The 27,247-nt window shown below is 36.9% G+C and overlaps 1 protein-coding gene across 10 annotated transcripts in view; it reads right to left on the bottom strand.

Annotated features, from left to right (window-relative positions):
- FUT8 (fucosyltransferase 8) overlaps positions 1–27,247 on the bottom strand; it is a 450,735-nt gene that overhangs the window by 185,217 nt on the left and 238,271 nt on the right. Inside the window, exon 3 of one of the 10 annotated variants that reach the window (XM_054665670.2) lies at positions 13,837–14,112. The exons of the other annotated variants lie outside the window; for them this stretch is intronic. The gene's annotated coding sequence lies outside the window, so the exon portion shown is untranslated. The remainder of the gene's footprint in view (positions 1–13,836; positions 14,113–27,247) is intronic. 10 annotated transcript variants of the gene reach the window in all.

The raw sequence follows: 27,247 nt of genomic DNA, 5'->3' as shown, positions 1-27,247 counted from the left end.
GTTCTAATTGCAAAGTGAAGTAATGCCACTAAAACAAACAACCAAAAAAGAAAAAAAGCCTCTTCTTACAGCAACTAACATTCTGAGTGACTCAACAGAAACTGAATATAAACTATTCCACAAATAATTGCATTTTTTGCTATCATTTTATTTTTAAGCATAAAATTGAACACTGCCACCTGCATACCACAGTTATAATACTATAATTTGAAAATCAAAATATATGTACAGTGTCAGAATAAAACATGGTAATTTATTGTTGCAATCTTCAAAATCCTTATCTATTACACAATGTTTAAAATTATATATATAAACAGATGATCATTATGTCAAGATTTTACCGCAGAGCTGAAACTAAGCTATTTTATCACAAACATTTAGCACCTTTATAAGATCCAACCATACTGAAAAAAATTTTCAGAAGTAGAACCAAGTCTCTATTAAATTTACAATGATTACGATAACTGTGTTGTCATTGTTGTGACCATTACCATCATCATAACTCCCCAAAAATATAAGCAGGCTAGGATGTGTTGTCTTTTTCTTTTTTAAAATTCAACATTCTTTTAAACATGTTTTACATACAAAAAGCTATACATAATATATACAACTTGATGAGTTTGCAAAGTAGACACCTGTGAACTCATCACCACAATCTATGCCATAAACCTATTCATCATCTGCAACAGTTTTCTCCCACTCTCTTATTTACTATCACTAATTTGTGTGTTTGTAGTAAGAATACTTTACGTAAGATCTATCCTCTTAGGAAATTTTTAACCATACAATACAGTATTGTTAACTATAGGCACCATGCTGTACAAAAGATTTCTGAGACTTATCTTTATAACCAAAACTCTGTACCCTTTGACTAATAATTCCTCATTTCCCCCTCCTACATTTCCTAAAGATAGATATAGCTCAATTATTCCATTAGACATAACAAAAAATGCAGTACCATTTATAATACGATCAAACTGACACTTCTTAAGTCTAACAAGAAAATGAACAATGGCCACATTTGGCATATGACTGTGTGAAAAGGATGTTTCCAAGAATCACATTCAAGCAGCTTGACTTTGATGCTGAGGCCAGAAGATGAGTATGCGACAATCTGCTGAAGAACCAAACACTAAAAGCCTGGCCTGTTGTGCTATGAGCCATGTCAAAGGAGGGTTGCCTTTTAAACTCAAAAATAATTCAGCACTTAAATAATAAAAATATGTGTACCCTATGCAAAGGGTAATATGGCATTATATATCAAATATTTACATACACATGCCCTTTGACAAGAAATTCCACATGCAAAAATTTATGCTAAGATGCATTTTAATATGTAAACAAAATGCATTCACATACTCATTACATCATTGTCTGCAACAGCACTAAACTGGAAAAACAACGTAATTGCCCACCAACAGAAGTACAGTTGAATAAAGTATTAATTACTTTGCCAAAAATATGTGTTTTATACTACGATGCCAACAAGAAGGAAAATGTAACCCATAACCAGGAGAAAATTAGTCCATTTAAACAGATCCAGAAAACAGAAATGACAATGATGACAGCAGACAAGAGCGCTGAAACAAGTATCAAAATATGTGCTAGGATTTAAAAGAAAAAATGAAAATGTTGAAAAAAGAAAACTACAACAAAAATGTAAACTTGTAGAACAAAAAATATCATGTAGATGGTCCTCAAATTAACAATGGCTCAACTTAACAATTTTTCAACTTTATGATGGTATAAAAGCAATATATATTCAGTAGAAACCACTCTGAGTAACCCTACAACCATTTTGTTCTTCACTTTCAGTAAAGTATTCAATAAATTACAAAATATTCAACACTTTATTACAAAATAGTTTTGTGTTAAATGATTTTGTCCAACTGTAGGCTAATATAAGTGTTCTGGGCACATTTAAGGTAGGCTAAGCTATGATGTTCAGATTAGGTGTATTAAACATATTGCGACTCATGATACTTTCAACTTATGATGGGTTCATCAGAACACACAATGATCTTGTTAAAAAGAGCCTGGTATCTCCTCCCTTCTCTCTCTTGCACCCCTTCTCACCATGTGATACGCTGGCTCCCCCTTTGCCTTCCACCATGAGAGGAAGTTTCCTGAGGCTCTCACCCAGAAGCAGATGCTGGCATTATGCTTCTCCTACAGACTGCAAAGCTGGGAACCAAGTAAACTTTTTTTTTTTAGACAGAGTCTCGCTCTGTCACCCAGGCTGGAGTGCAGTGGCGAGATCTCGGCTCACTGCAACCTCCAACTCCTGGGTTCAAGCAATTCTCCTGCCTCAGCCTCCCAAGTAGCTGGGACTACAGGCACGCGCCACCATGCCCAACTGATTTTTTGTGTTTTTAGTAGAGACAGGTTTTCACTGTGTAAACCTCTTTTCTTTATAAAGTACCCAGTCTCAGGAATTCCTTCAGAGCAATGAAAAACAGACTAATACAGGTAGCCACTGTTGATAGGACTTATTGTCAGATACTACAGTGTTTTACAGCTTCACCACAGCTGCATCACCTTACAGTAACTATTATTGTGAACAAAAAACCATTCAAATGATAAAAGGCAAATGAAAGTCATCCATCATCATTAGTTAGGCAAAAAGCCATTTACAATATCCGTTTTGGGGCCAGTTGGAAATCTGTAAGCACTTCCCCATTTTTGAGTTTGGCTTCAGAAAAGGACTTCTCAGAACAAAATTTATCATCAAATTTGAAGTAATGTACATTGAAAATATGTTTAACCATGGGTATATATAGAATTTCCAATCTATTTTTAAATACAAATAAAACCATAATTTAGAGGGTAAAACAGCCACAAGATTGGGGGGTAAACCACACATGGTAACAAAGAAATGCAAGGGGCTTCTAATCAGAAAAAAATACAATCTAGTAAGACAATGGGACAACATCTTTTTTAAATGCTAAAAAAAAAAAAAAATGACAAAACTACACTTTGTTATTCAGTAAAAATATATTCAAAAATAAAAGGTTTCTGTGAATGTGAACTTTCAGCTAACTTGGGTCAAATAGCTAGGACTAGGATTGCTGGGTCACATGAAAAATGTATGTTTACAAGAAAATGCCAAACTCTATTCCAAAGTGGCTGCACCATTCTGAGTTGTCAGAAGCAATGAATAAGAACTCCTGTTGATCCACAATCTCCCTAGCATTTGGTATTGTCAGTTTGTTTAAAGGCAATTCTGGTAGCTGTGTAGTGGTATCAAAGTGTGGTTGCAATGTGTACTTTTCTAGTAACAAATGACACTGAACATCTGGCCATCTTTTCATGTGCTTATTTTGTATCCGTATATCTTCTCTGGTAAAGTATCTTTTGAGATCTTTCGCCCATTTTTTAGATTGCTTGTTTTCTTACTGCTGAGACTTGAGTTCTTTATATATTCTGAACATAAGTCTTTCATCAAATATATGATTTTCAAATATTTTCTCCCAGTCTGTGGCTTATCTTTTTATTCCTTTAACAGTATCTTGCACACAGCAAAATTTTTAAATTTTTTAAATATAATACAATATACTGACTTCTTTTCTTTTATAGACTGTGGTTTTGGTACTATGTCTATAAATTCAATGCTAAACCCAAAGTCCCATATATTTTCTCCTATGGGTTCTTTAAGAAGTTTTAGTTTGAGGTTTCAAAGTTAATCCACCCAAGAAAAATGAAAGCATATTTTTCCACAAAAAATTAATCTCAAATGTTTGCAGCAGCTTTATTCATAACAGACAAAAAACTGCAAAAAAAAAATCAAGATGGCCTTCAACAGGTGAACAGATTAACAAACATGATACATAGAAAACAAAGGAATACTAGTTAGTAATAAAAAGAAATAAGCCATTGATTTACTCAACAAAATGAATCTTAAATGTATGTTGCTAAGTGAAGGAAGACAAAACCAAAGACTACATATTGTGTGCTTCATTTACATGACATTACAGAAAGGGAAAAACTATAGGTTGAAAAATAGTTCAGTGGTTCCCAAGAGTTGAAAGTACAAGGAGGGGATGATTATAAAGTCCCTTCAAGAGTAACTTTTATATGATGAAACGATTCTAAATGATACTAAAAAAGGACACATCAATTCTGTAGTACTCATCCTCTAAAACCATGAATCCAGTCTAATAATAAAAGAAAATATCAGACAAATCCTCATTTGGGGACATTCAACAAAATACCTAACCAGTACTCTTCAAAAGTATTGAACTATTAAAGTCATAAAAACAAACAACTGAGAAATTGCCATAGATTAGAGAAGTCTAAGGAGACATAATGACTAAATGTACTGTGGTATCCTGAATTGAATCTTGGAACAGGGCAGGGACACCATGGAAAAACTGCTGAAATCCAAATGTAGTCTGTAGTTTAGAGTATTTCACTACTGTTAATTTATTAGTTTAGACGAATGTACCATGGCTACGTAAGATGTTAACATTAGGGGAACATGGGCAAAGAGTATACAGTGACTGTACTCTCTTTGCTAATTTTCTATAATTCTAAAATTATTCTGAAACAAAAAGCTTTTAAAAAATAAATGCAAAATAAGTATATTTTTGGAAAACAAAAAATGGAAAGAACTTGTTGCCAGCTGATACATACTACAAGATATATTTAAAAGGATACTTTTCAGGCTGAAAGAAATGATTGTGGATAGAAACTTGAATGTAAATGATGGATTTAAACAGACATGTTAAATATATGGGTAAATACAAATAAAATTTTTTCTCATTTCTAATTTCTCTTTTTTCCACCCTGCCCCCTCCTCATTTCTAATTTCTTTCAAAATAAATTTGACTCAAAGCTAAAATAATAACAAAGTATTATGGGGTTTACAACACACGCAATAGTAAAATATATGACAATACTTACACAAAACATAGCAAGCAGAAAAAAGGAAGGACACTGTTTTAAAGTCCCTATATTATACCTCAAGAGGTATAAAAGTATTTGAAAGTTTGGTGAAATACGTAAAAGGTTCACAGTGTAAGCTCTATGAATGTAATACAAAACCGATAAACAACAAAGAAAAATCAATGAAAACAAAAAAATGGGTTCCCTGAAGTGATCAATAAAATTAAAAATCTTCCAGTTGGACTAATCAAGGGCATAAGGACACAAGCTGAAAAAAAAAAAGAACATAAGCTGCTAATATTAGGAATGTAAGAGGCACTATCTGTAGTATTACTAGAGATACTACAAAAGAGTAATAAGAAAATATTACAAATAATTTTCGGTCAATAAATATGAAGTCATACCTGAAATGGACAGATTTCCTAAAAGAAACAAACTACTGAAGCTCAATAAAGAATAGCTTACTTGAATAGCCTAATGACTTAAAAACTGAAAGCTTAAGGAAGTTGAATGCGTATTTGTAAATCTTCCCATGAAGAAAATTCTAGGCCCATATTGCTTTATGTGCGAATTCTACCATTTACATAACATGGTAGATATAACAACAATTCTACACAAAGAGTTCTAGAAAATGGAAAAAGAAAAATAAACAGCTTGTCAATTTCTTGCAAATATATACTTACTGTATACCTCAACAATTCTATTCAGGTATTTACAAAGGAACTTAAGATGTATGTCCATACAAAGACTTGTACATGAGTATTCATAGTAACTTTATTTATTTACAACAGCCAAAGATTTCAAACAATCCAGGCGTCTTCAAGCAGGTGAATGGATAAACAAATTATGGCACACTCATACAATGGAAAACTGTTCATCAGTTAAAAAAAACAACAACTACCAGTATACACAATATGGTTAAATCTCAAAAACATGCCTGACAAAAAATGCCAGGGACAAAAAAAATACACACTGTATGACTCTATTTTCGGCCAATAAATATGAAGTCATACCTGAAATGGACAGATTCCCTAAAAGAAACAAACTACTGAAGCTCAATAAAGAATAGATTACTTGAATAGCCTAATGACTTACAAACTTAAATTCATAAAATTATGAAGTTCTACAACAAAGAAACTAACAGATAGTGATGGAAATCAGACTAGCACTTGCCAGCAAGTACAAAGATGACTGATTAAGAAAGGAAATGACAGTTACATGAGGATATAGATTTAAGAAATATCATCTAACTGTATACTTAATATGGGTTCACTGATGTAAATTATGTTCCAATAAGGTTGACAAAAATTTTAAGAGAAAGTTTAAATTACCCCTATTTTGTAACTATAATTGAAAATGTCAACAACTGAAAGTTGTTATTTCATTAAATGCCTAAATTATGTCCTTGCATTTAAGTTTCAATGAGACAGATTTTTTCAGCAAATCATCACCTAGTACATTCTTACTTTTAATGAAAAAAATTTCAACAGCATTTATTATACAGATGTAATAAACTTTCCAAATGTTAATGTGAAAACTATATTTTTCACAAATTTCAGACAGTAAGAATCAACTTAAATAACTAGTAATATAATTAACAAACCAGAGAAATTGTACTGAACATTCTTACTAACCTAACCTTTTCTCAGAATAAAAGGAATCATCATAAATTATTCAAATAATAGTGATTTCCTAAATTAAAATATACACTGCAGTTATAAGAGTTATCAATTTACTTTTTTAACAACTGAAAAGAGTAAAAACCAAAATCATTATTACAAAGTGTTTCTTGAAGTAATTCAACATAATAGAATAAACTGAAAAATTTAACAGAAAAGTGAAGTCATTTATTTAGCAAATTTAACGAATGACTGTTACAAGGTAACAGATTGAGCATGACATATTTTACACTCATTTTCTTCATTAACAATCTACTAGAAAACAAAAATTTTTCAAGTTGATAAAGAGAATTATAAATAAAACTTTTAAAGAAAAGCTAATTATCAATTATAATGTACAAACATTTTAAGAGCCATATATAGTACATATATAATCCAATCCTATTCAGGATTAATATGTGCCCAAGACTCTATTTTTTAAATATCTTCTCCTTTGATCGCAATTCATTTTTTAATTAAATATTGTTACAGAATTTATTAAAATCTTTTTTATTGCTTTGCTCCCTATACGGGAAAAGGGTAATTTACAAATGATGTGTTTATTAATGTAAGAAAGAAATAGAAAGGAACAAGTAAAAATAGTATTATAAATTAAAAGGGTCCTTTAATACTAGCTGAAATAAATTTTTACTTTATGTAAAAGCATTTGGTAAAACCAACTAAACTGAAATGAAGAAAACGAAAAAGAGAGGTGGGGGAAAGGGAGGGGAAGAAAGAGGAGAGGATGAAAAGAGAGAAGAGGGTAAGACAGGGAGGAAAAGAGGGCAGAGCAAGACAGAGAAAAGAAAATTTTCATATAACTCCTACCAAGATTATAAAATTTGATTTTCATTCATTACTTATACTCATCTATCATACTTCATATTTCTTATCAGTAGTGTCATAGTATATACATATGAATTTAAAATGCCAGCATCATAAATACATGAATACAAAATACTAATTCACTGAAATCAGCCAATATCTTAGAAATTAATCTTCCTAGTTATAAAGTACAAACACATAATCACATTTATAAGGTTCTTATCAAGAATATCTCACTCACCTTAACAATTACACACAATAACACACCAGGCTGTGTTTACTGATACAATTAACTACTCAAATGGGTCTAGAAATCTGGACTTGCCATCTGTACCTTCAGCCCTAAATAAATTAATACTGCTGAAAAATGGTAATACTAGTAAATTCAAATGAAATGTGTATATATATCACCATTTTCTCCGATTGTGTGTGTGTATGCACATAAATAATATATACTTGATTGGCACCATTATGTGTTAATATTAGAAAGAGCAACCATTTCAAATCAATCACATATGGACAGTTTACCCTGCTATAAAGTAGGAGTCTTAATCGTAGAAACTCACATAATTGTGAAGATTATGATAATATGCATAAAAGTGATTTGCACACAGTAAAACAATCTATAAATATTAGTTATTATCTTTCCCTTGCTTAGAAACCAAGTAGATCAGCCTTCTGCCAGTTTCTGGAATATGCCAAGTTCTTACCCAACATACAGCCTTTGTTCTTGCTATTCCTTCCAGCTTTGGCTCATTCTTATAATTCAGATCTCTACTTATATTATACTTCTTTTCCAAAAAACAGTCCCTGACAACCAGTAGCAATTATGACACATTAGGATACAAGAGAAATTGCAACTCAAGGTGACTTTAAAAATAAGAAAATTTTAGTTTCTCAACAGCAAAAAAGCTAATTCAATGGGGTTCAATGAAACTGTGAAAAATCCCTTTTCATCTTTCTATTCTACCTTAGCATATCTGTTTTTGTCCTCTAGCTAACTTTCTTCCTGGTAGCAAGTTAGCTGCCTCAATTCCAGCCATATGCAATTATGTGCAAAAGAACAACTGGGAATCTGTCTCTTAAAATTTTAAGAGAGAGGAAACCACTGACAGTCATCTCCCCTGAAGACTTGCACATCTTCCTAGCCAAGATTGAGTCATCTGTCCCTTGTAAACTCAATCACTGACAAATGGAATAGATTCCCATTACCAGCTTAGACTAATCAGAATTTATCCCTGAGGGTAGGCTCCAAAACAAAACTGGGACCCTAAAAACAAGAAAGAACGAAAGAATGACTACAATACCCTACAAGAATGCTACATACAACACTATGTTTTTTTAAAAAAAAACACTCACCCTCCTCCATTATTCTCTATTATAACACAAATTGGCTTATTTATCTATTTCCTATACTAAAAGGTTATGTATCAGTAGAGCGAGAGCTAAAAGTATACATAGCACCTAAAACAGAGCAAGCTCTTTATTAGTATTTGTTGAATAAGCCCATACATATTATCCAAATTTATATTTATTTAATACCTATATTCAAAATCCTAAGCAAAATAAAAATTAAATCAGGCCTTACAAGAATTAGAACTAAGATTCAAAGTCATTTTCATATGTTTACTCATTTATATTTACGTGCATAAAATGTCAAAAGCAGATGTTCAGAAATAGGTCCAAATGTAATTTCGAAGAAATAACTTGCATTCAAATCAACTCTTGATAAGCTGCAGGGTCCTTAAACACAACATTTAACAGTTATAAGGAGAGATAAATGGATTGCAAAAAAAATTCCTAGTCATGGCCGGGCGCGGTGGCTCACGCCTGTAATCCCAGCACTTTGGGAGGCCGAGGCGGGCAGATCACCTGAGGTCAGGAGTTCAAGACCCCATCTCTACTAAAAATACAAAATTAGCCAGGCATGGTGGCGCATGCCTGTAACCCCAGCTACTCAGGAGGCTGAGGCTGGATAATCGCTTGAACCCAGGAAGCGGAGGTTGCGGTGAGCCAATATCGCGCCATTGCACTCCAGCCTGGGCAACAAGAGCAAAACTCCGTCTCAAAAAAAAAAATAAAAAATTCCTAGTCATATACAACACAAATAATGAATAAACATTAACAATCTTTCCAGAGAACAGTTTCTAAAGAACAATAGATTCAAAGGTGCAAATTCAAACACATTCAAAACTGTTTCTACAGAATAGTAGGGATTCAAAAGTGCAGTAAACATGCACTCTTCATACAAGAGACATGAAAGCCCTTTAAAGGCTAATCTTTACTACTGCATGTATGAAGAATATCATAATGGTATCACTGACTGGTATTCAATTCACTAACACATAGGCCAGATTAGTGGCATAGAGTATATATCTCACAAAATAAGGGAAACAAATAAATTATGGTACAACCATTGTGGGATACTATGGCTCAGTTTGATATGCTAAAGACAAATACACATAATATGTTAGGTGAACAGTTAGGACACAGAGGGATCTGATAATGTTGGATGATGGTATAAGATCTTGGAAAGTACAGGCTCTAAGGTTAGACAGAACAAGGTCTAAATCCTGGCACCGCTAATATAGAAATGGGACAGTAAAGAATCAAGCAGGACATCTCCGAACCTGCATTACTTTGTCTTTAAAATGACCGTCATAATTCCTATTACGCTGGTCTCTCATTAAGTATAATAATAACGATTACATTTATATAGTGTTTCCTGAATGCAAGGCCCTTTTCTAATTGCTTCACAGATATCATAATTTTTTTTTTTTTTTTTTTTTTTTTTTTTTGAGACGGAGTCTCGCTCTGTCGCCCAGGCTGGAGTGCAGTGGCGCGATCTCGGCTCACTGCAAGCTCCGCCTCCCGGGTTCACGCCATTCTCCTGCCTCAGCCTCCCGAGTAGCTGGGACTACAGGCGCCCGCTATCACGCCCGGCTAATTTTTTGTATTTTTAGTAGAGACGGGGTTTCACCGTGTTAGCCAGGATGGTCTCGATCTCCTGACCTCGTGATCCGCCCGCCTCGGCCTCCCAAAGTGGATATCATAATATTTAATCCTCTCAATACCCTTACGACGTAGGTAGGTATTATTATCCCCATTTTACAGTGAAGAAAATTAAGGTACGCTGAATTTAAATAACTTCCCCAAGGTCATAAAGCCAGTAAGTAGCAGAACCAGAATCAATGGCAGCTTTTTTCTATTATTAAGAACATGCTGACTTTAAGAATTGCAAGAGAAAACTAGAAAATCTCCTCTATGTATACTTTTAACACAAGGACAGGCAACCCCACAATTATTTTTATATTCGTGAGTGAAAACCACAAATATTTTTTATGATTTGTGAATGAAAACCAAAATATCTTATAATGGTTAATTTTTTATGTCAACGTGACTGGGTTAAGGGATACCCAGATCACTGGTAAAACATCATTTCTGGGTGTGTCAGTGAGGGTGTTCCCAGAAGAGATTAGCATTTGAATTAGTAGACTGAATAAAGAACATGTGCCCTCACCAATGTGAGCAGGCATCATTCAGTCCTTTGAGGACCACCTGAATTAAACAAAAAGGTTGAGGATGGGTGAATTCTCACTCTCTTCTTGAGCTGGTACTTTCACCTCCTGCTCTCAAATACCAGAGCTACTAATTGTTGGGCCTTCAGACTCCAAGACTTATCCAGCAGCAGCAATCCCCTCCGAAGGCCTTCCGCCTTGAACTGAGACTTAGACCTTGGGTTCCCCTGGTTTTCTGGCCTTTGAGCTTGGACTAATTCACACCACTGGCTTTCCTGTTCTCCAGCTTGCAGATGGCATATGGTGGGACATCTTGAATGACTATAATCCCATGATAAATCTCCTCTTATGTATCTATTTATTTATACCCTATTGGTACTGTTTCTCTAGAGAACCCTGACAATTACGCATCTTTATATTAACAAGTAAAAGAATATCAACATTTGTTATAAAGGCTCAACCTCTCCCTCAGGAAATAGCTAATGTTTTCTAACATTTTTTTCAAATTTACCAATCCAACATTTTGAGATAAGACACTTGAAGTGTCATTAATAAAATATGATTTACCAGAAAAAAATAAGGTTATAAATACTTCATTTAACAATGGCATAACAAAGAATCATATGAAAAACCATTAATCTATATTCCAAAGATCAGAGTGATCCGTGCCGCCTAGCTTTCTTAACCATTCCCAATATCCATCAAAATGTGACCTGATAACTAGTTGTACAAATGTCATTGAATTATTACATATTTCCTTTTTTCCAAAGTTTCACATTTTCCTTTAATACAATTTTCCAGTTTCACTAGCATGATTAAAGTAGATCTACAATCTTCTCACTTCGTTAGTTATTTATGCTACTCTCCAGCTCTCCATACACAACACATGCTCCTGTGTACATAAACCATTCCATCTCAACAGTGTTTCATTATTTACACTTCTTCCTCTTGGTATAGGGATACAATTCTGAACATTACAGAGTATCTCAACATAGCAATAGCTTAAGCAATATTGAGATTTGGTTTTTTCTTTTGTAAAAGAAGTCTGGAGATAGGTAAAGTAGAGATGATGGATGGTTGCACAAAGTCCTCAGGGACCCAAGCTTCTAGCTTTCTCTTCCACCACTCTAGATGCCTGGCTTCCATCTTCAAGACTGCCTCATGGTACAAAATGATTGTTAATGCTCCAGTTATTACACTTTCAATAAAGTGGAAGAAAACTGAATGGTAAAAAGGGATGCCTTCCCAGCTGAGCCAGTGTGTTTTAGAAGTACACACATAATACTTCTGCTTTCATCTCTTTTTTGCCAGAATTTAATCACATGGCTGGGAAATAGTCTTTTCTTCTAGACATCAATGTACCCAGTTAAAACAAACAAACAAAAATCAGGGTTCTATTACTATAGAGGAAAGGGGAAATGAACTTTAGGGGCATCATGACTCCCTATCTATTTCTGACAGCTTCAGAATCACTACTGATGTTGAGAAAAGTTTTATATCATATCTTTAATATAATACAGCTGGTGTCAAAGCTATCCCCAATAAGTGCTTTTACTTCCTTGGCCATCTGTCGAGTGTGGCCAATTCTAAACAATACTTTTAACACAACAGGTATACTAAGGTTACAATTTTGAAGTATCATTGGATAGGATTCTTGGATCTACCATATCTTGTGCATGATCTGGGAGAGAAAAGTTAATATGTTTTATACAAGTTACCTAAAAGAATGTTGGGACTCATTCTGTGTGTCTCCACCAATTAGCCAATCAATGGAGTTACACAGTGTGGTCTTTTTCTGCCACAAATATTGGATCCATACTTATTCCACAGACATATATGCTTCATTATAATTATCACAACCCCATTTTATACATAATTGGCTGAAAATGTACTAGGAAACTGTACAAAGTGTTTTACTTATTTTATTCATTCAGGCCTCACAACAACCCTATTATGTTATTTTTACCCAGGTTTAAATCTGGCACATAGTAAACACTCAATAAACATTCTCTATTATCTCTATTAGTACATAAATAAGTACCCATATTATCCTTAATTTACAGATAAGAAAGAAGAAGCAGAAAATTTAGTAACTTGCCCAGAGTCGTACATACTTTTAAGTAGTAGAGCCAGGATTCAAATCCCTACAAGCTAGCTCTAGAGTCCACTCAACTACTAAACTATGCTAATATCAGGTAAAACACAAAAGGTTAATTAATTTGCCTAAGATCACAAAACCAGGAAGAGCAAAGATTTATTTAATGATGAAGCCCTTGCTCTGAACTTCAAATGAATCAAAGAAACACGGTATGGCTGACCAAGGGATTATTACTCTTCACGGGCAGAGTTACAAGGGAACACACTACCAAAGTAACAAACATAATCTATGAATTTCAATGGTAAGCAATTTAGGACGATGAAATACAGTGTACATCCATATTGCCTAGGTAACACTACAGGTAGACCCATCTCTTTTAGCCATAATAGAACAAAAACAAAAGCAGTTTTGGCAAATGTATGTAGTGACTACCATGTATCGATGTGAGTTTTCTCACAAGTGAATAACAGCTAACATCTAAAAGATCTTGAATAATTAAATGTCTTCATTTTATATCGGCCAGCAGAAAATTAAAGGGGAACAATTTTTTGCTACACCAAACTCAATGGATTTATCTAGAAGCAGCATTTTTTTTGTTTGTTTTGTTTTGTTTTGTTTTTTGAGACAGAGTCTTGCTCTGTCACCCAAGCTGGAGTGCAATGGCGTGATCTTGGCTCACTGCCAACCTCCACCTCCAGGGTTCAAGCAATTCTCCTGTCTCAGCCTCCTGAGTAGCTGGGATTACAGGCGCATGCCACCACACCCACTTAACTTTTATATTTTTAGTAGAGACAGGGTTTCATCATGTTGGCCAGGCTGGTCTCGAACTCCTGACCTCAGGCAATCCACCTACCTCGGCCACCCAAAGTACTGGGATTACAGGCGTGAGCCACCATTCCCGGCCTAGAAGCAGCAATTTTTAAAGATATCAGTAGCGACTTCCAGGGATATGGTGGGGTCTTTGTCTCACTCCAGCCAGAGCTTGGGGTCCTGTATTCACTGCTTCATGTCCTCAGCTCCAGGAGCCATAGATGGTTGACCAGATGCAGCCAGGAGGAACCTCTCTAACTGAGGGACCAGGACATCAGGGAGACTGATACACTTCTAGCAGATCTTCAGAGGGAAGGCACTGAAAGAACAGGGGCTGATGTGAAGAGAGAGGAAGCTGGAAACCCTTCAGGAGCTACCGCACACTAAGGCTCATTATTAGTCCCCAACAACTCCAGCGGAGAGGGTGAGTTGAACAGGCAAGGAGCAACCCACTCTGGCCACAGGCCTCTGGAATCCCAGCAGGAGGAGACCCCTCAAACACCATGGACACTTGAGTTGGCAGGGAAAGCTGCTTCGAGAAGTGGTAAGGATAGAGCCCAGAGGGTTTGGTGTGGGAGCTTCTGTAGTGGAGCACAGCCAGGGACACCTAACCCACTAGGCTCGACTTGCTCCCATAGGAGACTTTGGCCCTAGGGGACTAAAGAGTCAGACCTGAACTCACTGCTCCGAATGCCTGCAGGGAGGCCAGCACCCACTAACACCCTGCTACAGCCAATGAACATGCATCCCGCCACATTGCCACTGCCACTGCCGCTGGCACATGCGAACAAGGATAGATCCCATTGCCATCACCCTATGAAGTGCTTTGGCTGGCACCACCTATCAAAGTGTTGTGACTAGCAGTCCGAGAGTTCCTCGGCCACTCCAGCACAACAGTTCACAGAACCCATGTTATACCACAATCAAAGCCCCAAGGTCGTCAAACAGAATAAAAGAAAAAACACCCATTCTTATGACAGCAACTTCAAAGACTGAAGAAACATTAGCCCACAAAGATGAGAAAGAACCAGCACAAGAACTCCAACAACTCGGCCAGGTGCAGTGGCTCATGCCTGTAATTCCAGCAGTTTGGGAGGCCAAGGTGGGTGGATCACGAGGTCAGGAGATCGAGACCATCCTGGCTAACATGGTGAAACCCAGTCTCTACTAAAAATACAAAAAATTAGCCGGGCGTGGTGGCAGGTGCCTGTAGTCCCAGCTACTCAGGAGGCTGAGACAGGAGAAAGCTGTGAACCTGGGAGGCGGAGCTTACAGTGAGCTGAGATCACGCCGCTGCACTCCATCCTGGGCAACAGAGCAAGATTCCGTCAAAAAAAATATGTAAGTAAGAATAATAATAATCATAGTAATAATAGTAATAATAATAAAAACTCCAACAACTCAAAAAACCAGAGTGTCTTCTTTCCTCCCAATGACTACACTAGTTCTCAAGCAAGGGTTCTTAACTGGGCTGACATGGCTGAAATAACAAATAAAATTCAGAATATGGATAAGAAAAAAGAGCATCAAGATTCAGGAGAACACTAAAAGCCAATCTAAGCAAGCTAAGACGCACAATAAAATGATACAAGAGCTGAAAGACAAAATAGCCAGTACAGAAAAAAACATAATTGATCTGATAGAGCTGAAAAAACCTCTATAAGAATCTCAAGTATTAATAGCAAAACAGACCAAGCTGAGGAAAAAAATCATAGAACTTGAAGACTGGCTTTCTGAAATAAGACAGTCAGCAAAAAAAAAAAAAAAAAAGAAGAAGAAGAAGAAGAAGATGAAGAACAAAAGGGAATAGCAAAACCTCCAGGAAATATGGGATTATGTAAAGAGACCAAATCTACAACTCATCGGCATCCTTGAAAGAAATGGGGAGACTGGAAGCAACCTGGAAAACACCTTTCAGGATATCATCATGAGAACTTTCTGAACCTATAGAGAGAGGCCAACATTCACAGGAAGTGCAGAGAACCCCTGCAAAATACTTTACAAGAAGATTATGCCCAAGATACATAATCATCAGATTCTATGAGGCTGAAATGAAAGAAAACATGTTAAAGGCAGCTAGAGAGATAGAACAGGCCACCTACAAAAGGAAGCCCAACAGACTAACAACAGACCTCTCAGAAGAAACCTCATAAGTCAGAAGAGATTGGGGGTCTATACTCAATATCTTGAAGAAATAATATTCCAACCAAGAACTTCATAACTGGCCAAACTAAACTTCATAAGTGAAGGAGAAATAAGATCCTTTTCAGACAAGCAAATGCTGAGGGAATTCATTACCACCAGACTTGCCTTACAAGAGCCCCTTAAAGAAGCACTAAATATGGAAAGGAAAGACCATTAGCAACCACTACAAAAACACACTGAAGTACACAGACCAAGTGACACTATAAAGCAACCACACAAACAAGTAGGTATAATAAAAAGCTAACAACACAATAACAAGATCAAATCCACACATATCCATACTAGCCTTGAATGTAAATAGTCTAAATGCCCCCAATTAAAAGGCACAGAATGGCAAGCTAAATAAAGAAGCACAACTCAATGGTATGCTGTCTTCAAGAGACACATCTCACGTGCAATGACACCCGTAGGCTAAAAAATAAAGAGATGGAGAAAAATCTACCAAGCAAATGGAAAGCAGAAAAAAACAGATTTTAAGCCAACAAAGATCAAAACAGACAAAAAAGGGCATGACATAATGGTAAAAGGTTTAATTCAACAAGAAGACCTAACTATCCTAAATATATATGCACCCAACACAGGAGTATCCAGATTCATAAATCAAGTTCCTAGGAACCTTCAAAGAGACTTAGACTCCCACAAAATAACAGTGGGAGTCTTCAACACCTCACCAACAGTATTAGACGGATCACTGAGATAAAAAATTAACAAAGATATTTAGGAACTGAACTCAACGCTGGGCCAAATAGATCCAAATGGACATCTATAGAACTCTACCCCAAAACAAAAGAATATACATTCTTCTCATCTGCACATGGCACATACTCTAAAACTGACCACACAGTCAGACAAAAAACAATTCTCAGCAAATGCAAAAGAGCGGAAATCACACCAACTACTCTCTCGGAACACAGCATAATAAAAATAGAAGTTGGGACTAAGAAAATCACTCACAACCATATAATTACATGGAAACAAAACAACCTGCTGCTGAATGACTTCTGAGTAAGGCAGAAATCAAAGAAGTTCTTTAACATTAGTGAGAACAAAGATACAACATACCCAGCATCTCTGGGACACAGCTAAGGCAGTGTTATGGGAGAAATGTATAGCACTAAACACTCTCATCAAAAAGTTAGAAAGAGCTGGGCACAGTGCCTCACACCTGTAATCTCAGCACTTTGGGAGGCCAAGGCAGGCAGATCACTTGAGGCCAGGAGTTCGAGATCAGACTGGCCAACATTGTGAAACCCCGTCTCTACTAAAAATATAAAAAATTGGCTGGGCTTGGTGGTGTACGTCAGTAATCCTAGCTACTCATGACGCTGAGGCATGAGAATCGCTTGAACCTGGGAGGCAGAGGCTGCAGTGGGCCAAGATCGTGCCATAGCATTCCAGCCTGGGCAACAGAGCGAGACTGTCTCAAAAAAAATAAAATAAAATAAAAAATTAAAAATAAAATTAAAAAATAGCATTTATATACATATGTATATATAACATATATACATATATATTAGATCTCAATTTAACAACCTAATATCACAACTAAAAGAACTAGAGATGCAAGAGCAAATCAATCCCAAAGCTAGCAGAAGAAATAACCAAAATCAGAGCTGAACTGAAGGAGACTGAAACACACACACAAAAAATCATCCAAAAGATCAATGAAGTCAGGAGTTTGTTTTTTGAAAAAATTAACAAGATTCATAGACCACTAGCTAGACTAATAAAGAAAAAAAGAGAAGATCCAAATAAACACAATCAAAAACAACAAAGGGGGATATTATTACAGATTGGACAGAAATACAAATAACCAGACAATTATGAACACCTTTAGGCACAAAAACTAGAAAGTCTAGAAAAAAATGGATAAATTCCTGAACACATACACCCTCCCATGACTGAACCAGGAAGAAACTGAATCCCTGAACAGACCAATAATGAGCTCCAAAATTTAATCAGTAATGAATAGCCTACCAACCAAAAAAAAAAAAAACAGCCCTGAACCAGACAGATTAACAGCCTAATTCTACCAGATGTACAAAGAAGAGCTAGTACCATAGCCACTAAAACTATTACAAAAAAATTGAGGGTAAGGGAATCCTCCCTAAATGATTCTATGAGGCCAGCATCATGATGATACTAAAACTTGGAAGACATACAACAAAGAAAGAGAACTCCAGCCTGGGTGACATGGTGAAACTCCATCTCTAAAAATAAAATAAAATAAAAAATAAAATAAAATAAAAATCAGCCAAGCATGGTAGCACATGCCTATAGTCTCAGCTATTCAGGAGGTTGAAGCGGGAGGATCACTTGAGTCTGGGAGGTTAAGGCTGCAGTGAGTCATGTTTGCACACTGTACTCCAGGCTGGGTGACAAAGTGAGACCCTGGCTCAAAAAACAAAGACAAAAAAAAAGTACCTTTGTTTCTCAAGGAAAAAAAAGAGAAGAAAACTTCAAGTCAATATCCTTGATGAACACCGATGCAAAAATCTTCAACAAAATACTAGCGAAACAAATCCGGAAGCATATCGAAAAGCTAATTCACCATGATCAAGTGGGCTTATCCCTGGGATGCAAGGTTGGTTCAACTTATGCAAATCAGTAAGTATGATTCATCACACAACTATAACTACAGACAAAAACCACGTGATCATCTCAATACATACAGAAAAGACTTTCGGCAAAAGTCACCATCCCTTCATGTTAAAAACTCTCAATGAACTAGGTATTGAAGGAACATACATCAAAATAATAAAAGCCATTTATGACAAACCCACAGCCAACATCACACTGAATGGGCAAAAGCTGGAAGCACTCCCCCTGAACACTGGCACAAGACAAAGATGCCCTCTCTCACCAATTACTATTCAACATAGTATTGGAAGTCCTTTCAAGAGCAATCAGGCAAGAGAAAAAAAAATAAAGGGCATAAGTCAAACTATCACTGTTTGGAGATGACATGATTCTATACCTGCAAAACCCCAATGTCTCAGCCCAAAAGCACCGTAAGCTAATGAACAACTTAAGCAAAGTTTCACAATACAAATTAAATGTACAAAAATCACTAGCATTCCTATACAGCAACAACAGCCAAGCCAAGAGCCAAATTAGGAAAACAGTCCCATTCGCAACTGCCACAAAAAGAATAAAATACCTAGGAATACTGCTAACCACAGAGGTGAAAGATCTTTACAATGAGAATTACAAAACACTGCTCAAAGAAATCAAGAGATGACACAAATGGGAAAACACTCCATGATCGTGGACAGGAAAAATCAATGTCATTAAAATTAAAATTGCCATACTGACCAGAGTAATTTACAAATTCAATGCTATTCCTATCAAACTACGAACGACATTTTACAGAATTAGAGAAACTATTTTAAAACTCATATGAAACCAAAAAACAGCCCAAATAGCCAAGGTAATCCTAAGCAAAAAGAACAATGCAGGAGGCATCATGCTACCCAACTTCCAACTATATCATATGACTATAGTAACCAAAACAGCATGGTACTGGTAAACAAACAAAACAAAACAAAAAACACAGACACACAGACCAAAGGAACAGAACAAAGAGCCCAGAAATAAGACTGCATATCTACAACCATCTGATCTTCAACAAAGCCTACAAAAACAAGCAATGGAGAAAGGATTTCCTATTCAATAAAATGATGCTGGGATAATCGGCTAGCCGTATGCAGAAGATTGAAACTGGACACATTCTTAGACTACATACAAAAATCAACTCAAGACGGATTAAAGACTTAAAACCCAAAACTATGAAAAAGCCTGGAATACAACGTAGGCAATACCATTCTGAACATAGGACCTGGGAAAGATTTCATGACAAAGACACAAAAAGCAACTGCAACAAAAGCAAAAACTGACAAATGGGATCTCATTAAACTAAAGAGCTTCTCTACAGCAAAAGAAACTATCGACAAAGAAAACAACCTACAGAATGACAGAAAATTTTGCAACTGTAAAGGTCTATGAATCTGACAAAGGTCAAATTTCCAACATCTATAAGGAACTTAAGCAAATTCACAAGAAAAAAATAAACACATTAAAAAGTGGGTAAAGGATGTGATCACTTTTCCAAAGAAGACATATATACAGCCAACAAGTATATGAAAAAAAGCCCAACACTGATCAACACTCAACATCACTAATCATTAAAGAAATGTAAATCAAAACCACAATGATATACCATCTCACATTAGTCAGAATGGCTATTATTAAAAAGTAAAAAAAATATCAGATGCTGGCAAGGTTGCAGAGAAAAGAGAATGCTTATACACTGTTGGTGGGAGTGTAAAATTAGTTCAACCACTGTGGAAAGCAGTGTGGCCATTTCTCAAAGAGCTAAAAATTGAACTACCATTCGATCCAGGAATCCCATTACTGGGTATATAACCAAAAGAATATAAATCATTCTATCATAAAGACACATGCATGCCTATGTTCACTGAAGCACTATTTGCAATAGCAAAGACATGAAATCAACCTAAATGCCTATCAAGGGTAGACTGGATAAAGAAAAGGTGGTACATATACACAACAGAACATTATGCAGTCATAAAAAAAATGAGATCATATACTTTGCAGTAACATGGATAGAAGTAGAGGCCATTATCCTTAGCAAACTAATGCAGGAACAGAAAACCAAATACCACATGTTCTCACTTATAAGTGGGAGCTAAATGATGAGAACACATAAACACAACGAAAGGAACAATAGACAATGGAGCCTACCAGAGGGTGGAGAGTGGAAGCAGGGAGAGGAACAGAAAACATAACTATTGGGTACTAGGCTTAGTACCTGGGTGATGAAATAATCTGTACGTCAAACCCCCCATAACACAAGTTTACGTATATAACAAACCTGTACAGATACCTCTGAACCTAAACTAATAGTTCAAAAATAGTAAAAGGTAATGAAATCAAATTTTGTGGCCATTTGTCAGAATTAATGCATTTGTAGTTTTCTCACCTAAAATTACAACCCTGACCCTCATCTCTTCAGAGGTATCCAAATTATGGCTCTGCATTTCCTCAGTTTTTTTTAAGACTCACAATGTACAATTCTGATGCCCTGGGCATACAACACCTAACTCACAATGCTAATTAACTGGCTCATCTTCAAACACTCCCCTAAGATTTTCAAGTTCCTCTTCTAAGAATAGCATAGACATATAATAATCAGATATGGTACACTTCACACCTAGTACAGGAACTCAAATATTGTAAGCACTAAATAATAAAGAATGAAGCTAATGTCACCAAATGACTCAATCATAAGCATAAGAGCCATTAATATAAATCTTTCGTGAGTACCCCATATCCTTTCGAAAAAAATTTTTAAACGTCCTTTTTTTTAATGTCATATTTAATGAGACATTCTCAATTACTTCCCACCAATTTACATTAGCATTCTGCTTACAATTTCCAATGCCTTTAGGCTACTTGAAGGAATTTGAAAGAGTAAGAAGTAGTAAACTTAAACACCATATTTTACTATATCTCAACAGATAGAATGTAAGACCAATTTTTTTATTGGTAAAAAGTTCCCATACTAAGAGTCATGAGGTTTTTGGTGTTGTTACATCAAATTCTGGGGAGAGATGGAGAGAGGGAGAGAGGGGGAGGGAGGGAGAGAGAGAGAGAGAGAAAGAGCGAGAGACAGAACGTAAGAGCATACACGCAAGAGCACCATAAAACAGGCAGTGATCTTCAGTAGGGCATTAAAGTACTAAAAAGATTCAACTCTTATAAATCATTAGAGTTATATCAACTTTAATTTAACGCATCAGTTGACTGGTAACTAATATTAGATGAAAAGCAGCCAAAGCAGGCTTTACTTAACAGCTATGTATGAAAGAATAACACAAAAGTTGTTACTAAAATTAATTTAAATAACATTTAAAAATGAAATTTTACATATAATAGCATTTGAACTCACTTTGAAATGGGTGAGACATATCACTTGCTAAGGATTTTCTCAATTTTAAAAGTATTAGGAGACCTCTACCTTCACCCATGCAGCAGTAATAGGATCGAGAATTACCCCCCAAAATGTAAACAACTAGAAAATTGGACAAACAATGTATATGACATTGCACAACTGATGATCTGACATTGAAAATCAGCTCAAAACTGATTTCTGTAATAAGGGAAACAAACAAACAAAAAGGTGAGCCCTATAATTGCCTGAGATTTCTCTCTGAAAGCACTTTTGGGACTGTAGTATATAGGAGGTGAAACCCTAATAGAATCTAGTGCCATTGCTGAGTTAAAAAACACAAGAGGTCATAATACAGAAAGGCCAACACAACAAGAATTTTGGGGGAAAGTTCCTGAAGTGAGAGAGTTACAGAAAGACCTGTTTTCTTTTAAAAAAGGATATCCTTAAATTACCTGAATATCAATACTAATCTACATGTGCATAGGGTGAAAACCAATGACACAGAGCAAAACCAATTTCCAGGAAAGAAAAATTATGACGTAGTTAGTGCTGAGTAATTTCCAGAGCTCACAAAGGGCCAGGAATCATTTAAGTTCTCACAGGCAAGACAGAGTCCTCAATGAATCCTTGGGACATTCAACAGAGAGTCACTCAATAGAGGTCCATCTTAGAAATGAGGGTAAGAATGCACAAGAGTAAATGTTACTCTAGACTGTCCCAGAAAACCTTAAAAATGTTAGCACAAAAAACAAAAGATGAAAAAAGAAGTTAAAGATTTGCTGCCACTGAGCATGCCTCTAAAGACCTTGGTTGCAAAACATCCCCCCCTAGGTGACCAAGCCTCCTGGGACTACATATTCATGCACACCCCTCAAAACAGCAGCCACCACAGCCAACACAACCACCAGAGAGGAGTCCAGGACACCGTAAGGCTGCCATTGCTGCCATGCCCAAGAGTAAGGTAAGGGAGGTAAAAACAGATGCAGGAGGCCGGGCGTGGTGGCTCACGCCTGTAATCCCAGCACTTTGGAAGGCCAAGATGGATGGATCACCTGATGTCGGCAGTTCGAAACCAGCCTGACTAACATGGTGAAACCCCGTCTCTACTAAAAATAAAAAATACTAGCAGGGCGTGGTGGCAAGCACCTGTAATCCCAGCTCTTCCAGAGGGTGAGGCAGGAGAATCGCTTGAACCCATGAGGTGGAGGTTGCGGTGAACCAAAATTGTGCCACTGCACTCCAGCCTGGGCAACAAGAGTGAAACTCTGTGTCCAAAAAAAAAAAAAAAGAAAAGAAAAAGAAAAAGAAAAATAGAGGCAGGAGTAAAAATAAGAACCCCAAAAAGGAGAGTTGGTATATAAAGGGGATAGACAAGAGTAGGTAATCAAAATGAAGGAAAACAGATGATTAGAATCAATGTGCTTTGATGGTGTAAAGAGGTTATGTCATATGAGAGGAAAACTGAGAAAAAAGAAGTGAATAAATACCTCAGACATTATACTGGTTGGTCTGTGAGACTATTAGGATAACAAATCTGATGTTATTTTAAAATACAATGCACATGAAGCTAGAAGTCTAAAGGCATATGGCAAGTTTCTAGAATCTGCTAAAATCAATAAAACCAATATACTTGGTCCTAGAGATGATAAAATCCAGTATCTTATGATACTCAAGATGATGATAAAGATCTTGATGATATCTAAATTAAATTCAAATATTTACATCCAAGTTTCCAATGAAGCCATATAACTTCAGTTTCCCTTAAGTTATATGGCTTCATTGTCATACAGAAAGTTAACAAGTCTTCTATGTATCTTATCAATTTTATTTTGATCCTCAATGGTTCCAAGATGGCCAAAAAGGAGCAGCTCCAGTCTATAGCTCCCAGCCTGAGCGACGCAGAAGACAGGTGATTTCTGCATTTCCAACTGAGCTACCGGGTTCATCTCACTGGGGCTTGTCGGACAGTGGGTGCAGGACAGTGGGTGCAGCCCACCAAGCGTGAGCTGAAGTAGGGTGAGGCATCGCTTCACCTGGGAAGCTCAAGGGGTCAGGAAATTCCCTTTCCTAGCCAAGGGAAGCTGTGACAGATGACACTGGAAAATCGGGTCACTCCCACCCTGATACTGCACTTTTCCAATGGTCTTAAGCAAATGGCACACCAGGAGATTATATCCTGTGCCTGGCTCGGAGGGTCCCATGCCCACGGAGCCTTGCTCATTGCTAGCACAGCAGTCTGAGATTGAACTGCAAGGCGGCAGCGAAGCTGGGGGAGGGGTGCCCGCCATTGCTGAGGCTTGCGTAGGTAAATAAAGAGGCCCGGAAGCTCAAACTGGGTGGAGTCCACCGCAGCTCAAGGAGGCCTGCCTGCCTCTGCAGACTCCACCTCTGTGGACAGGGCATAGCTGAACAAAAGGCAACAGAAACTTCTGCAGATTTAAATGTCCCCGTCTGACAGCTTTGAAGAGAGTAGTGGTTCTCCCAGCACAGAGCTGGAGATCTGAGAACAGACACACTGCCTCCTCAAGTAGGTCCCTGACCCCCGAGTAGCCTAACTGGGAGGCACCCCCCAGTAGGGGCAAACTGACACCTCACATGGCCGTGTACCCCTCTGAGATGAAGCTTCCAGAGGAACAATCAGGCAGCAACATCTGCTGTTCAGCAATATGCATTGTTCTGCAGCCTCTGCTGCTAATACCCAGGCAAACAGGGTCTGCAGTGGACCTCCAGCAAACTCCAACAGACCTGCAGCTGAGGGTCCTGACTGTTAGAAGGAAAACTAACAAACAGAAATGACTTCCACTCCAGAACCCCATCTGTATGTCACCATCATCAAAGACCAAAGGTAGATAAAACCACAAAGATGGGGAAAAAACAGAGCAGAAAAGTTGAAAATTCTAAAAATCAGAGCGCCTCTCCCCCTCCAAAGGCCAGCAACGGAACAAAGCTGGACGGAGAATGACTTTGATGAGTTGAGATAAGAGGCTTCAGACAATCAAACTTCTCCAAGCTAAAGGAGGAAGTTCAAACCCATCACAAAGAAGCTAAAAACCTTGAAAAAAGATTAGACGAATGATTAACTAGAATAACCAGTGTAGAGAAGTCCTAAAATGACCTGATGGAGCTGAAAACCATGGCATGAGAACTACATGACACATGCACAAGCTTCAGTAGCTGATTCAATCAACTGGAAGAAAGGGTATCAGTGATTGAAGATCAAATGAATGAAATGAAGTGAGAAGAGAAGTTTAGACAAAAAAAGAGTAAAAAGAAACAAAGCCTCCAAGAAACATGGGACTATGTGAAAAGACCAAATCTATGTCTGATTGGCGTACCTGAAAGTGACAGGGAGAATGGAACCAAGTTGGAAAACACTCTGCAGGATATTATCCAGGAGAACATCCCCAATCTAGCAAGGCAGGCCAAGATTCAAATTCAGGAAATACAGAGAATGCCACAAAGATACTCCTTGAGAAGAGCAACTCCAAGACACATGATTGTCAGATTCACCAAAGTTGAAATGAAGGAAAAAATGTTAAGGGCAGCCAGAGAGAAAGGTCGGGTTACCCACAAAGTGAAGCCCATCAGACTAACAGTGGATCTCTCAGCAGAAACTCTACAAGCCAGAAGAGAGTGGGGGCCAATATTCAAAATTCTTAAAGAAAAGAATTTTCAACCCAGAATTTCATATCCAGCCAAACTAAGCTTCATAAGTGAAGGAGAAATAAAATCCTTTACAGACAAGCAAATGCTGAGAGATTCTGTCACCACCAGGCCTGCCCCAAAAGAGCTCCTGAAGGAAGCACTAAACATGGAAAGGAAGAACCAGTACCAGCCACTGCAAAAACATGCCAAATTGTAAAGACCATCGACACCAGGAAGAAACTGCATCAACTAACAAGCAAAATAACCAGCTAACATCATAATGACAGGATCAAATTCACACATAACAATATTAACCTTAAATGTAAATGGGCTAAATGCTCCAATTAAAAGACACAGACTGGTAAATTGGATAAAGAGTCAAGACCCATCAGTGTGCTGTATTCAGGAGACCTGTCTCACATGCAGAGACACACGTAGGCTCAAAATAAAGGGACGGAGGAAGATTTACCAAGCAAATGGAAAACAAAAAAAGGCAGGGGTTGCAATCCTACTCTCTGATAAAACAGACTTTAAACCAACAAAGATCAAAAGACACAAAGACGGCCATTACATAATGGTAAAGGTACCAATTCAACAAGAAGAGCTAACTATACTAAATATATATGCACCTAATACAGGAGCACCCAGATTCATAAAGCAAGTCCTTAGAGACCTACAAAGAGACTTAGACTCTCACACAATAATAATGGGAGACTTTAACACCCCACTGTCAACATTAGACAGATCAATGAGACAGAAAGTTAACAAGGATATCCAGGAATTGAACTCAGCTCTGCACCAAGCAGACCTAATAGACATCTACAGAACTCCCCACGCCAAATCAACAGAATATACATTCTTCTCAACACCACATCGCACTTATTCCAAAATTGACCACATAATTGGAAGTAAAGCACACCTCAGGAAATGTAAAAGAACAGAAATTATAACAAACTGTCTCTCAGACCACAGTGCAATCAAACTGGAACTCAGGATTAAGAAGCTCACTCAAAACTGCTCAACTACATGGAAACTGAACAACCTGTTCCTGAATGACTACTGGGTACGTAACGAAATGAAGGCAGAAATAAAGATGTTCTTTGAAACCAGTAATAACAAAGACACAACATACCAGAATCTCTGGGACACATTTAAAGCAGTCTGTAGAGGGAAATTTATAGCACTAAATGTCCACAAGAGAAAGCAGGAAAGATCTAACATTGACACCCTAACATCAGAATTAAAAGAACTAGAGAAGCAAGAGCAAACACATTCAAAAGCTAGCAGAAGGCAAGAAATAACTAAGATCAGAGCAGAACTGAGAGATAGAGACACAAAAAACCCTTCAAAAAATCAATGAATCCAGGAGCTGGTTTTTTGAAAAGATCAACAAAATTGATAGACCACTAGCAAGACTAATAAAGAAGAAAAGAGAGAAGAATCAAATGGACGCAATAAAAAATGATAAAGGGGATATCATCACCAATCCCGCAGAAATACAAACTACCATCAGAGAATACTATAAACACCTCTATGCAAATAAACTAGAAAATCTAGAAGAAATGGATAAATTCCTGGACACATACACCCTCCCAAGACTAAACCAGGAAGAAGTTGAATCTCTGAATAG

This window comes from Pan troglodytes, chromosome 15, assembly GCF_028858775.2.
Source record: "Pan troglodytes isolate AG18354 chromosome 15, NHGRI_mPanTro3-v2.0_pri, whole genome shotgun sequence".
Taxonomy (NCBI): Eukaryota; Metazoa; Chordata; class Mammalia; order Primates; family Hominidae; genus Pan; species Pan troglodytes.
This window is presented reverse-complemented; position numbering and strand designations above follow the sequence as displayed.